The sequence below is a fragment of the Montipora capricornis genome, unplaced genomic scaffold, assembly GCF_036669925.1.
Source record: "Montipora capricornis isolate CH-2021 unplaced genomic scaffold, ASM3666992v2 scaffold_89, whole genome shotgun sequence".
Taxonomy (NCBI): domain Eukaryota; kingdom Metazoa; phylum Cnidaria; class Anthozoa; order Scleractinia; family Acroporidae; genus Montipora; species Montipora capricornis.
In genome coordinates this window covers 1-15,000 of record NW_027180280.1, presented here as the reverse complement: position 1 = coordinate 15,000, position 15,000 = coordinate 1, and the positions used below count along the sequence as shown (strand labels likewise).

The window sequence follows — 15,000 nt, the reverse complement described above, 5'->3', positions numbered from 1 at the left end:
GTTGGCATCATTTATGACATTTTGTAAAGACACCCTCACTGAATCATATTCCTCTTTTGTTTTGACAATGGCAATGGTGTGGTTCCCTGTTTGAAGAAAATTGCTTTATATTTGTTTGGTAGTAATCTGCCATGAAACAAAAAAAAATTAAATTAAAAGGAGGGCTGTAAGCTTCCTGTGCTCTCTCCTGTACTCTCTGGAGTCTACTCTATATTTTCCTATGCCACCTGCCTACCTGAACTAGACATAACATTTTCATCCCCAAGGATAGCGAAGGAGCAGACAAGTAGATTACTGCTATCCGAAATGGCTGCCCCATCACCACTTATCTTGATCTGAGAATAACACAGAAATAATTTATGCAAGTGAGAGTGGAATCCTGCTCTCTTCACACTGTCTATCATGGTATATGTATGCCACACTCTCATGACATTATGTACATTATTATTATACACAGATCAGGGAATAATTATTACATGAAATAAGTTGTCCTCACAACATTAACTATGCAGATAAGTTGTTTTTATCTGAAGAATCTGCTGATGCTAATACTATTAATTTTTTTGATAGCCTTAACTATCTAGTTAATTTTATTGTGCATTGAAAAACCTGTAAATTGATCTCTTACGGTTTCCAGACTCGGGATGGCAGTGTCAATTACCTCTAGTTTGTCACCATTTGCTGGCTTTTTGCCTTGCTTTTCATACTGACACAAAAAAGAATCCAGAGTGTTAGATGTGAGCACAAATTGCACCTTTCAGTAGCAGATTGATTTGAATCTGATCACTCACATGCTTCATGACTTGTTCCTCTAGCAAATCTGGAAAGTGCATCTCTGCTCCTGGACACTGGCCAGGTGTTCTGGAAATTTTGACTGATTCATTATGGTCTGCCTGGCATTCCTCAATAACATAGGACCTTGCCATTGCATTGTTTCCTTCCAACTGCGTTATTTCATGGTATGATGGATAGACACTCCATATCGATCTAAAATATACACCAATATCTTAACTTTTTCCTTTTCCTCCTCAGGAAGTCTTGTGTAGTTTGAGGTCTTCTTGTCATCTGGCCTCTCTCTTTCAGGAGGTGTCAGTGTTTGCTTTTGGCTGTTATTTTCTGGCAGGGTAATAGAACCTCATCAGTCATTGAACAATGAAATTTTTTAGGCCTATTGCAATGACTTAAACATTTTATTTATATTATTGTTACCCTCGGAAAAATAAATCTGAATATTTAATGTATTTGTTATTGCTGGAACCATTCTTATTACATCACTTCCAGTTTGCCATACCTGGAGAGAGCTGAACTTCATGGGACAGTCCAGTCTCTTTTTCTTGCACAATCAGGGACTTTGACAGAAGCCCATATGTCTCCACAAACCACAAAGCACATTCTGATTTATCTCTGAAATAGCAAGTAATGGCCAGGGGCATTTTAATTATTGGCCTTACATTGGAGGTGAGCAGGCATTCTGGGTAGGAGCTATATATTTAAATCTCTGCCAAAATTGGAAGGAGGGTATAGACATATGTACTACATATAACAATGACAGAAGGCATTATGGTTGTGGGGAGCAAAAGATAATTTATCTCAAATATACATTTTAAAACACCTGCCTGAAAACTCCCCTACAAAAAAGAAAGTCTTGTTACCTGAAAGTGGCCATCTGTCGCCTTTTTTGTCTGCTTCCGACTTCATTTATTGGCTTGCCTTTATTGGCCAATCCCTCTGTAGCCATCTCCAGCCTTTTGATTTCAGTTTTTTGTTTGATTCCATCCTCAAGCAGTTGGACGATGACTTTCCCCTTCTCTTCAATCTCATTGTTGAGGGTAGCTATTTCATCTTGCAGTAGGGCGTTTTCCTCTTTCATTGATTTTATAACGTCCTCTGGGACCTTCACCATTTCACTTTCTGCCACATGAAACACCCTTAAAAAGTTTCCCGTACACTCTTTCCTAATTTTGGATTTTTTTCCGTCCAGCTTTGCACTTATAAAATTTACTTCGATTTTTATTCGTCTCCCAAGTCTATCACTTGCATGGGATGCAACCTCGTAGGATAGTTTTTCCAATGACTTGTTCAGTGCCCGGAAGTAATTTTCAGGGTAAGTTGGTTTGATCTGACGCCATTGCCATAGTGCCTCACCTGGCACTTGAATGGAAAGATATTTTTCCTCACTTCCGATTGACGGTGGAATTACGTTCAATAACAGCGGATTAACTGAGAAATCCATTGAAACGCTCTCCCATGGAACGTCGAATTTAAAATGAAGAAGGAAAATCGAAATTCGCGGCAATTTCGCGCGAAGACCGATATTGAATCAGAAAAGTGCCAGGCATAACCAAAGAAACCTCAAAAAATCGAAAGACACCTAGTCGGAAGCCTCGTTATTATGATATGATCCAGTACTTTTGGGTCTAAAAATCCAAAATGGCGGACAAAATCAAGGTGTCACAAGCCGCGGTCGCTCGTTTTTAAACGGCATTTTCAAGCCTTGGAGTGCAATAACAGTCAATTTTAGGGGTACGAAGGTAAGCTTAGAAAGTCATTAGGAGCAACTTCAAAATACCCGGCCACGATTGCGTGACATTGAACGCTTGCTCCTGCAGTGCCGAAGTCGATAAAAGTTTGAGCTGGTAATCTTGGCTCCCGCAGTCCCGCACTCACACAGTGGGAAAAGGATGAATATGAAATGGGGATAAAACTACCGCTCCCGCACTCCCGCACTCCCGCAGGGGAAAAAGGATGAATATGAAATGGGGATAAAAGTACTGCTCCCGCACTCCCGCACTCCTGCAGTGGAAAAATGATGAATATAAAATGGGGATAAAACTACTGCTCCCGCAGTCCCGCACTCCCGCAGTGGAAAAAGCATGAATATGAAATGGGGGTAAAACTGCTGCTCCCGCAGTCCCGCACTCCCGCAGTGGACAAATGATGAATATGAAATGCGAGTAAAACTACTGCTCCCGCAGTCTCATAAAAAGTGTAGTTAAGCTAACCGCAAATTGACAGCTAAAATTTTTGAAAGAGTGCTTCGACCTAATCACTGAAACAATCGCTTAGGCTTAATCAGTAAACGAGTGCTATATACTTCAGACGGTCTCATAAAAAGTGTGGTTAAGCAAATCGCAAATTGAAAGATAAAGTGTTAATTAAAGGAGTGCTTCGACCTAATCACTGAAACAAGCGCTTAGGCTTAATCAGTAAGCGAGTGCTATATTCTTCAGACGATCTCATAAAAAGTGTAGTTAACCAAACCGCAAATTGAAAGCTAAACTGTTAATTAAAAGAGTGCTTCGATCAAATCACTGAAACAAGCGCTTAGGCTTAATCAGTAAACGAGTGCTATATTCTTCAGCCGATCTCATAAAGAGTGTGGTTAACCAAATCGCAAATTGAAAGGTACAATGTTAAAAGAGTACTTTGACCTAATCACTGAAACAAGCGCTTAGGCTTAATCAGCAAACGAGTGCTGTAATGTTCAGATTATCTCATAAAAAGTGTAGTGAACCAAACCGCAAATTGAAAGCTAATATTTTAAACGAGTGCTTCGACTTAACCACTAAAACAAGCGCTTAGGCTTAATCAGTAAACGAGTGCTATATTCTTCAGACGATCTCATAAAAAGTCTTCTTAGGAGCATGCATTTAATGTCAGACGATCTCATACAAAGTGTAGTTAACCAAACCGTAAATTGAGCGCTAAAACTGATTTTACATCCTTTTTCCACTGCGGGAGTGAGGGAGTGCGGGAGCAGCAGTTTTACCCCCATTTCATATTCATCCTTTTTCCACTGCGGGAGTGCGGGACTGCGGGAGCAGTAGTTTTATCCCCATTTCATATTCATCCTTTTTCCACTGCGGGAGTGCGAGACTGCGGGAGAAGTAGTTTTATCCCCATTCCATATTCATCCTTTTTCCACTGCGGGAGTGCGGGAGCAGTAGTTTTATCCCCATTTCATATACTTCCTTTTTCCACTGCGGGAGTGCGGGACTGTGGGAGCAGGAGTTTTATCCCCATTTCATATTCATCCTTTTTCCACTGCGGGAGTGCGGGACTGCGGGAGCAGTAGTTTTATCCCCATTTCATATTTATCCTTTTTCCACTGCGGGAGTGCAGGAGCAGTAGTTTTACCCAGGCCCATTTCATATTCATCCTTTTTCCACTGCGGGAGTGCGGGACTCTGGGAGCAGCAGTTTTATCCCCATTTCATATTCATCCTTTTTCCACTGCGGGAGTGCGGGACTGCGGGAGCAGTAGTTTTATCCCCATTTCATATTCATCCTTTTTCCACTGCGGGAGTGCGGGACTGCGGGAGCAGTAGTTTTATCCCCATTTCATATTCTTGCTTTTTCCACTGCGGGAGTACGGGACCGCGGGAGCAGTAGTTTTATCTGCATTTCATATTCATTTTTTTTCCACTTCGGGAGTGCGGGACTGCGGGAGCAGTAGTTTTATCCCCATTTCATATTCATCCTTTTTCCACTGCGGGACTGCGGGACTGCGGGAGTGCGGGAGCAGTAGTTTTATCGCCATTTCATATTCATCCTTTTTCCACTGCGGGAGTGCGGGACTGCGGGACTGCGGGAGCAGTAGTTTTATCCCCATTCCATATTCATCCTTTTTCCACTGCAGGAGAGCGGGACTGCGGGACGGGAGCAGTAGTTTTATCCCCATTTCATATTCATCCTTTTTCCACTGCGGGAGTGCGGGACTGCGGGAGCCACAGATTACCAGCTCAAACTTTCATCGACTTCGGGACTGCGGGAGCATGCATTTAATGTCACGCAATCGTGGCCGGGTATTCTGAAGTTTAGCCAGTCGTTATTTCTTTCCGGTTGATCTTACTTCTGATTTTTACCAATGATTGTTCATTTCAAAAGCTGTAATTTGAGCTTCCGACATATTTTTGTTTTGACTTTATTTTCAAGGTAAGCGGATAGCATCACGCAAGTGCTATGAAGGTTCATACATTTTCAAGCCTTAACGACGGGATTTTGTCCTTCAAAAGTCGCTAGAAATATTGCTGGGTCAGGGAATTTCTTCACTTTATCTTGGTTGACAGGCGCTGTACCTGCTTTTTGACTTCCGACAGTCTTTCCTTCCGGTTTCGATTTTGCGTAATTCCTTATCCAATATTAGAAAAAAAACATTCTTCAATAACTCGTTGAGAATTCGAATGATGACCGCGCTGAAAAACGGTCTTACGTGATATGGGGCGGAATTTACCTTGACCCGACCGGCCGTTCTGTGCGATGAGTGAGTATAAATTTGTTGCCTACAGCATTCCAAGTTCTTAGTCTTTTCACTGAAAGGTTTCGAATTCATTTTTCTTTGTTGCATAACAGTGAAAATGATCTATAAGTTCGAATTCACAAGGCAAGTCACGAGGCACTAATTTATTGAAAAGAGAGGGATCTCGACTGACGTATTTGGGAATTCGGCAACATGTGTTCCCTCGATAAACTGATTATACAAGAAGATTAGTGTAATTCGAGCAACAGATCAAGTTTCGGGCATCCAAAGGCTCTTTTTCCCCTTTTCCTGGAAACGAAATCTGATAAGCAGAATTGAAGCTGTTTACTCTTGCAGTTGCTGTCGCTGTATAGATCCTCCGAACTGAACAACATCGATTTCTGAAGAAATCCGGCGATACCGACTGCAATGGGAGGAACTGAGTCAAGAAGAGATGATCAACGAGCACACGTGACGAGATAGCCCACAACGTCTTCAGGATTTCTCGGAAGGGGTCGAATGATTGAGGTAAGCGAAGAGTCAAACGAACTCATTCCCACGGCGCTAGTTCAGTTTTCCGAAAGGCTTTTTTGTTATATGAATGTCAAACAATTTTGGACTCTTTTTTGAGCCAATTAGCCACTGAAGGTATGGTCAACGGAAAAAAAATCAACTCCATAAGAGAGACTTCTAGGGTGTTATGTGTTCCTAAATTGATTAGAAGATAAAACGTTTTCAGAAACCTCGACGACTCCCTGATTTTCAATGTTCTCATCATTCGTGATAGTCAACTTTGCATACCTATGGAAGCAAGATTACCATTACAAAGCTGGAATATCGATTTTTAAATATACAGGAAAACTAAATGATGGCGTAAAAAGGAAGCTGTAGTCCCTGGAGCAGAGGTATTCTGTTTATTTATTTTTTTCTTGGAGAACACGACAATATACGTTAAAATTAGTTTTCCGATTCTAAATGATGGTCTCGTAAAACACAAGTCTTCTGGAGTGAAATCAATACTTCTCATGCGCTCATTACTTTTCGTTAGGAGCCAGCCATTTCAAATACGAATACAAGTGTTCTCTTCACTTAATTAATTTTAAATGTCGCTCCACTGACCCATCTTTGAGAAAAGCTTGCCTGTTTGGTAGAATTATCATTTACACAAGGATCAAAGTGATATCGTAATAATTGCGTAAACTTGTGAATAACTCGTGAAAACTTGACATGTGATAACTGTAATGGATAGTCTGACACCGGTTGTTTTGTCGCTACCAAGTAACTCTTCAGAGAGCTTTCTGATATTTGGCAAACTCGTTGACCATCTCTTTTAAAGTCCCTTTCGCAATCAGTTCAGTATAAGCAATCTCGCCTTATATCGCATAAGGCCGAATTCCCGACCGCTAAATATTCACAAGAGCATTGCAATAATTGTGAAAACTTGTGAAAATCTCGTGAAAACTTGGCTTGTGAATATTGTGATGGCTAGTCTGACAACGGTTGTTTCGCAAATAAACTGACGCTTGTTCTACGTGAATGAACTGAAAAAGCCTATTCAGGACCTTAACAATAGAACAAAAAACTGGTGATACGGATAGTAAGCATGTCCGGTTTTGATGCTCACACAGATCCAATATTTGAGGAATTTAAATTTCTCAAAATGAACTGCATTCACTTGTTACAACTAGGTCAATTTATGTACTCTTTTCGTACTGGTAATCTCCCTCCTAAATTTGACTCTTTTTCTCTGTTAATAATAGCATTCATAGTTACAACACATGGCACGCTTCCTTTTTTCACCTACCTCTTTGCAGGACAAACATAACGCAGTTTTCTGTATCTTTTCAAGGCCCTAAATTTTGCAATACCCTTTTGAAATTTATCTAACTGATAAATTAAATTAAACCTCCCTTATTTTCTATCTATTAACTCAATTCACTCTTTTCTTTTGAATAAACAGGATTATTCAAGGGATTATTCACGATCAAATGAAGAAGCACTGATGACTGATTTCCAGAATATTGATTAAATAAATATTTGAGCCTACATGTAGAAGCTAAATAAACTGGTAGGTTTTCGAGGTAGCTCCTAGCCATATCGAGCTGATTTTTTTACTGTACTTTAGGGAAATATTGAAGAAATAACACAATGAAAATAGTAGCAAGGATGGTTATAAGCTGTACGTTATAAGTAAACGATTAGTGCTGGTTTAACAACAAAAAGTGCTTTAATTTTGTTTTAAATCTTGAAAAGGGTACGTTTTAAACATTTTCACTCAGACATTTTTTGCCATAGATCAGTAGAGCTACGTAATATGTGGACTGTTTGCCTATATTTGTACGTGCCCGTGGCTTGTGTAGATTTTTTTTAAACTGCATATCTAGTATTATAGACATGAACACTACTTGCATATCGAAAAAAAATCTTGAAATATATTCGGTAATTCACCCTTATGCCATTGGTGAGTAAGTTTCAAAACAAAGAAACAAAAGACATTTTCCACTGTCAGAATATCAAGTAGATTCAGCAAAGGTAAAGCGCTTACGGTATTGGGCCCATAAGCTGTGGCGAAGAAAAGAAGCCTGACAACATTTTATTTTGTTTGCAAATTTTGAAGGTGCATGTGTTTTATAAGTACTTCCCCATGCTAGAACGATATGATATGTGTGGATAAATGATATTATAATATAATTGTTTCAGTTGTTGCAAGGATAAGTAATGCCGTAAGGTTGATATAATCACTGTATTAATATTTCCAGTTTAGTGCATCATCAATTAAAAGACCTTGGTATTTAATATGATCTTTCCTCTGTAATGAACAGTAGGGTTCATCACTATCTATTGGAAGTTGGATGTTAACTACACCATTCCTCTTTTTCGGCGACTTTATGATCATAAAATTTTTTTTTTCCTAATTGATAATTTGTTTATGTCGCACCATTCCTTGACTTTACGAAGTTCAGAATTCATTAACTGATTTAGGAAGTTGAGATTTTTTGCTGATGCAAAGATATTAGTATCGTCGGCAAAAATCCGAAATGTTAGCTCACTAGAACAATTCGGCAAATCATTTATATAAAGTACATGTAGAAATAGCAATGGACCAAGTGAACGGCCTTGTGGGATTCCACAAATCATTGTTTGTTTTGTAGACTCTGCATTGCCTAACACAACATATTGCTGCCTGTCAGTAAGGTAGTTTGTAAACCATTTCAGGGGAATTCCTCTTATTCCATAGGCTTCTAATTTATTTAATAAAATTTGGTGATTGACTGTATCAAACGCTTTTGAGAAGTCTAAAGACTCCACAGGTGTAGAGATTCTGGTCAATTGCTTTCCTAAGATTGTCATTTGTTTCTAATATAGCTTGGGCAGTTGAATGGTCCTTTCGAAAACCGAATTGATGTGGAAATAAAATTGCTTGTTTTTCTATATAACCAATAAGCTGTTTATAAACTAATTTTTCAAATATTTGAGTAAATAACAATAAAGTGGAAATAGGACGATATAAAGGAAATTGTAGCCTTAAAACTATCTACTAATATCTCCTCCCCTAAAATTGTTACTTCCTCTAATTCCTGACCAATGCCTCTGATATAGCCAATGGGTTTAACCACTATTTTGCAAATGTTGGTAAGACTTTAAGTCGATCAATTCAGACTGTTGATATTAATTTTTCAACCTTCTTATCTCAGTCGTCTTCCTATCTTTTCTTAACCCTACACCTCTTCAGAAAATACAAGACATTATTTCTGGTTTAAGATCTGGTAAAGCATGTGGCTACCTTTAGGAATACTAAAAGATTTTAAAGTCTGTTATCTCTATGCATAGTTAACAGAGGGGACTAGTTTGGAAGATCGGCAAACATGAAAGGAGCAAACAAAGATGGCAAGATTTAGGTTGGAAAGTCCACGACCGTGCACAGTCTTTTGTTTTGCGCTCATACACTATGCATGAGTAACGTAACCAGCACGTTTCTATTTGTTAGTTACTCTGTACGAAGTAAACAACTCGTGTTTTGTGCACGGTTAAGGCCAATAAAGAAAACAAAAACCTACAACAAAGAAAGCTGTCGGGTTTCATAACCATTCCCTTCTATTAACTATTCTCTGTACCTCTGGAAATTTTATATGATCACTCATTTTCTTTAGGTATTAGGGTTTTCGCGCGTCATTCTTGTTTATAAGACTGCATCTTTATTGTTATTAACAAATTATAGACCAATATCTCTCTTGTCAGTTTTTAATCAGACACTGGAGAGGTTAATGTATAATAGGTTAATTAAATATCTAGATAAGCACAGCATTTTTTTTTTCTGGCAACTGAGCATACCCTTATGCTAATTACAGACAAAATGCAGAGAGCAAGTGAGGGTGGCCAGTTCTAACGTGGCATATTCCTTGATCTCAGTGAAGCATTTGGCACCGTAGATCATAATATTTTGTTTGCTAAACTATATTCGTATGGGGTCCGTGGTATTGTTTACGACTGGTTTGCTTCTCATTTAACAAACCGGGTTTAGTTTGTTTAAATAGGTGATACCACATCAACATCTACCTCTATTACATGTGGTGTACCGTACGCTTCAGTTCTTGCCCCCTTCTGTTCCTCTTGTACGTAAATGACTTTAATAATTGCTCTGATTTATTTTCTGTTCACCTTTTTGCACATGCCTCAAATTTATTTCTTGCAGATTCATCTTTGGAATCCTTAGAAATTAGTGTTAATCATGAGCTGTCCAAAATTGGCTTTGTGCCAACAAGTTGTCTTTAAATATTGACAAAACAAATTTTGTTCTTTTTCATCTTGTGCAGAAAAAAAAAAGTGACTAAAGCTATCTCTATAAAAGTAAACCAAGAGTCTATCAAGCAGAAGGATCGTATCAAATACCATGGAATTATTCCAGACTCCCATCTTGATTTTAAGCTAAGCAAAAAAATTTCCGGAGGCTTTGGGATCTTAGCAAAACTGCGTTATTATGTCTCTCCTTCTGTTCTGAAACATCTTTACTATTCTCTTGTTTACCCTTTCTTAACATAGGGTGCAACTATTTGGGGTAATACGTATGAAACCACTTTACACCCAATAATAGGTTTACAGAAGAAAGAAATTAGAACTAAGACTTTTTCACATATCGTGAGCATACATCTCCTATTTTTAAAGATTTGAATATTATGAAGTTCCTTAATGTTATATATTATTTAAACTGTGTCTTTATGTTTAAATTTCATTCAAGTCTGCTACCTTCTGCCTTCCTTAATTGCTTTACCCTTGTATCCTCAAGGCACAAGTTTAAAACTAGGCTTGCTTCCAGATCGACGTTTTGCTACCTTTAGCTAGAGCAAATTACGGTAAATTTAGTATTCGCGTTAAGGCAGCTATTCTTTGGAATAATATTGACGAATCTTCAAAGTCTCAGCAATTTTAAACCTTCCTTAAAAAAAAGTTTATTTTCCATTCCTATTAATATTTTTTTTGTCTTCTCTTCAATTTTGTTTTATCTATTCCCTGAATTATTGTAAGTTGTTTGTATTTATATTTATGTTTTTAATTATTATTTTGTTGTTGCTGTTGTTGTTGTTGTTGTTGTTGTAATTTTGCTTTTTAATTACTTGTGCCTCCATTTAACAACTACTACTATTGTAACTTGACTATTATACTACGCCTCCTAGCAGGGTTAGCTTTTTATTTATTTTCTAGGTGGCCTTATACCCTACATAAGTTGCAGTAATTCTTGTTCTCTTCTAATTTTTCATGTATGGTATAAATAAAACTTGTTGTTGTTGTTGTTGTTAGATATCATTATTTTGATTTATTTGCTCAGCGTGGTTTTTAGTGCCACTAGGGACTTTTTTCACAGTTCTGGCTGTTTCATGTTGGCATGTTGAATCAAGAACTTTAAAGTAAACGAAGAAATATTCCCTACTGCTTTGTAGACTGAGGACTTTTAAACTTTGAAGTACTCTGGAAAATGATTGTTTTTTTGTTTTGTCTTTGTTTTTGTTTCTTTTACTTTATTTTATTTTATTACTGGGTTGCCAGTAGGGCAGACTCAGTCGGACACTGCGTTTTATTTGTTCGTTTGTTTGTTTTTGTTTTTTTTTTTTTTCGTGTCGGTAAAAGTCTTGCCTTTCACTCCCCTGCTAAGTGGTGTCTTTGTGCATAGAGCCTTCTGCGCGTATTTTCTAAGGATCAAGAGGGTAGTGGGAAATGCGTAGATTTCTCTGGTGGACACAGTAGAACGATTAACTTAACCGGCAATGACGTCGAAAGTCATGTAACACGAATGGCGTTTTAGTGGATCTTTGAACAAAATATACCCTTAGGAAGTTCAATAATGGCAAGTCAATTGGATACTGAACAAGACAGGTGGCGACGACAAGACAGGCGACGAGTAATGGACTTCGACAACAATCTGTCGCTTGTCGAGCCGAAATCAAAGTGAGCTGTATTTCTAATATTTTACCTAGTGTGCTGTTATGTAGAACACTGAAACCAAATGGAAAATTCTCTGGTAACTTATGGGCTCAACAAAGACAGAGAACGAATCGAACACCTTAAGTGGATCTGTAATCAACTCTGCACAGTCTTCAGGTAAAAAAATAATTGGAAATGTGACAGCCAAGAATTATTTGAAAGAAAGCTTGTCGTCTATTTTGCGCTTCATTATTCAAGGAAAAGGTTCTTCATGGAAAGGGTTTGATCCTGAAATTTTAGTTTGTTGTAATACTGCGCATATTTGACACGATTGAGTTTGTTCTCTTCACGCACGTAATGAAATAAGAAGGGGTTTTTGCCCCTAATAGCAAATATGTTGTTTGTTTCAAAAAATTGTTCGCTGGAAAAGGTGGCCTTTATGAAATCATCATGTTTTATAATATGCGAGCGTAACTAGATAGTTTTATGCCAATAGTAAAGTATTTTCGTGTCAAAATGAGGTTGGCGCCTTTCTGTTTTGCTAACTTAATTAAATTTAAATATACATTCTGCCTCGTGAGTTTGTTATTCTCGTTAACCAGCAATGGAAAATCATTGCAACGCGAATGGCGTTTAAGTGCATCTTTCAACAAAGTATGCTCTTATGGAGCTCAAGAAGTGAACGTCAATTGGATGAACAAGACAGGCGATGATGATCTGGAATCTTAAAAGCGACGAGTAATGGACTTCGACAAAAATCTTTCAGCCGTCCAGCCGAATCAAAGTGAGCTGTTTTTCCAATATTTTATCACGAGTGTAGTGTTCTGTACAACACTGAAACCAAATGGAAAATTATCTGGTAACTTATGGGTTCAACAAAGTTAGGTAAAAAATAATAATTGGAAATGTGACAGTCAAGAATTATTTGAAAGAAAGCTTGTCGACTATTTTGTGCATCATTCGTCAAGGAGAAGGTTCTTCAGGAAAGGGTTTGAACCTGAAATTTATTTTTCTTTGCTTACATGGTAATTTGACACGATTGAGTGCACACATTGAAATAGGAAGAGGTTTTTGCCTCTAAGAGCAAGTATGTTGTTTGTTTCAATAAACGGTTTCGCTGGAAAAGGATTCTGTGATATTTTCTGCCTTTGTGAATTATAATATCATGTTGTGTATTGAATTTTCGAGCTTAAGGTTGAAATGTGATACGGGAGGATATTTTTAGTATTGCTCTGTAAGCAGGAAAGGTTCACGAAAATAAACAGGTCTGTTGGAAGCGTGCTTGAGTTTTAACAAAATGAGCCCCAAAATCAGCAAAAAATTGTGACGCCAATGAATAATAAAGTAGCTGCTATTTCCAAAATGATGGAATTACCGGGTGATAAATAACCTTGTCTTGAAGAAAAAAAAATTGACTTTGCAGAAGCAATGGTCAACCTCAAGAGTTTGGGCGATTGTGATCTTTGTTTTGAATTCGCTCATTTATTGTCAAACTTTATAACACTTGACAGAAAAAGAAACTTACGAAAATGGTGTCTTGCCATCATTTGACACAGATGCTTCACTGTTTGGCGAGTAAACATGCCGCGGTAACTTAATCACGGCGCCCACTGAATTCCGGCGATGTCACTTTCGATTTTGCGATTTATTTGTGCAGCCCAAAGTACAATAACATAATTGAACGTAGCAAAAATCTCCCAAAATGTTTGACGCTGATCGTAACTTTTTATATTCTGTATTCACGGTTCAAAATTAATGTTGTTTTCATGTCGTAAATATGTTATTCTCGAGCGACTGTCCTGGAAACTTTCTTCTGCTCTTTCTAAAAACTGTGTATCAATATTTATTTACTCTTGCATCAACATTTGTTTTTGCATAAAGCAAGCTAACAAAATCTGTACCTTGCTGAGTTCGCATTTGTCAGCGTTAATAGTATTTTCGGTCCAATGCTTCTGTTGTAAGAAAGGGTGTATGTTTTAGGTCACCCATCCAGATACTAACCCCACCGGATAGCGTTAAACGTTGGTAAACTTTAGTATTACAAAGCTGTCAGATACTCAGAGGGCACGCTTAAACTTGTGATGAAAAGAAGTTGTGATGGAGCTTGAAGATAATTAACATGTCAGCCCAGAAGCCAATGTTTCTCACTTCCCATTTATTTTCTTCAGTCTTTCTGGGTTCAGTACTTTGCTAGTAACCACATATCTTCTCAGGCTATTTATCCAAGACTTCTACCATGGCACTACAATGATAGACAATACCAAAACAATATCATGCACTGTTAGAGCTACATATTACGCAAAGGACAACTTGAATCTCCTGGAAGACAACACACAGCTCAGTTGACATTATGGAATAAATCGCTGTGTTACTTCACTACCACACGTAAGCAATGCGTGTCTATTTTTTTTAAAGAGGACAGGAATTTCTTCTTTCTGACAAATGATTACTTAATAGGCCGGTAGCCAGGTTTTTAACCTCAGAAAAGGAACTGTTTCGTCGTTCGAACGTGTGAGAACCTGTGAGCCAAAGGGCCTCTGCTGGTATGACTTCTGGGTGACCCCTTAAATGGTCTTAATGACCCCCCAACTTGAAGAAAATTGCCTGGAACGCTGCACTTATCGCAGGCAACCCAGTGTACCCTCACGGAGGGTCTAGTTTTATTTTGGCGAGGACACCAGGTCCTAATCCCTCCCGCGCCTTATTGCGACTCAGAAGGCCACACTCACAAACACACCCAACACACAAACACAAAGTTAAAAAAAAAAAAAAAAAGTACCCAGTCATTTCTAAATCGTGGTTAATTATATAATTACTATTTCCGTCCTAACAATTACCCACTTTTCATTTGAGACAATTTGAGCTACAAAAAAGTAGTGCTATAGGACCCTTCAGGTCCCTTTTGACGGTTGGAAATGAAGCATTCTGATTGGTGGATTCCAATGTTGGTAGGAAAATTCCAATTTGGGCGGGACATGCCAACGTACGTTAGGGGGACATTCAAACCATGACGTCACAGACACGTGACACTCTGCGGACCCTCAGGAAACAGGTTGGGGTGTTTTGCGTAACCATGCTGGATACAAAGATAACGGTCGGGAAATTCAAAATTCGAACAATGACGCGGACTCGGACATGGTCATCGAGTCTGAGGATGAAGACGTTAGTGACAGGGAAATGGATGACCAAGATCCCTGGAAACTCTGCGCCAAGAGGTGGAAGAGTCACTGAGTTCAACCTATGACAAAAAAGTCAACAAGTTCTTAAAGGAGGGGGTCTCTCGACTCCCATGGTTGTGTGTCTCACAGTGTTTACTGAAGTCGCATCTATTTAAAGACTCTTTAA

At 38.4% G+C, this 15,000-nt stretch overlaps 1 protein-coding gene and 1 long non-coding RNA gene across 3 annotated transcripts in view; one reads left to right on the top strand and one right to left on the bottom strand.

The window, feature by feature from the left end:
* The window catches only part of LOC138036947 (uncharacterized), a 13,912-nt gene extending 12,508 nt beyond the window's left edge, over positions 1–1,404 (bottom strand). Inside the window, exons 1-4 of the mRNA XM_068882972.1 lie at positions 1,292–1,404; positions 792–1,116; positions 662–706; positions 1–126 (exon numbers count right to left, since the gene is read on the bottom strand). The exon at positions 1–126 is cut by the window's left edge and continues 78 nt beyond it. The gene's annotated coding sequence lies outside the window, so the exon portion shown is untranslated. The remainder of the gene's footprint in view (positions 127–661; positions 707–791; positions 1,117–1,291) is intronic.
* A 3,554-nt stretch (positions 1,405–4,958) lies between these two features.
* LOC138036945 (uncharacterized) lies at positions 4,959–10,449 on the top strand. Of its 2 annotated transcripts, XR_011130065.1 has the most exons (4): positions 4,959–5,262; positions 5,596–5,766; positions 6,095–6,143; positions 7,199–7,852. It is a non-coding gene; the product is annotated as an uncharacterized lncRNA (long non-coding RNA). The 2 variants fall into 2 exon arrangements; XR_011130064.1 differs by lacking the exon at positions 4,959–5,262 and having other exon boundaries at positions 5,345–5,766; positions 7,199–10,449.
* Positions 10,450–15,000: the final 4,551 nt, after the last annotated feature.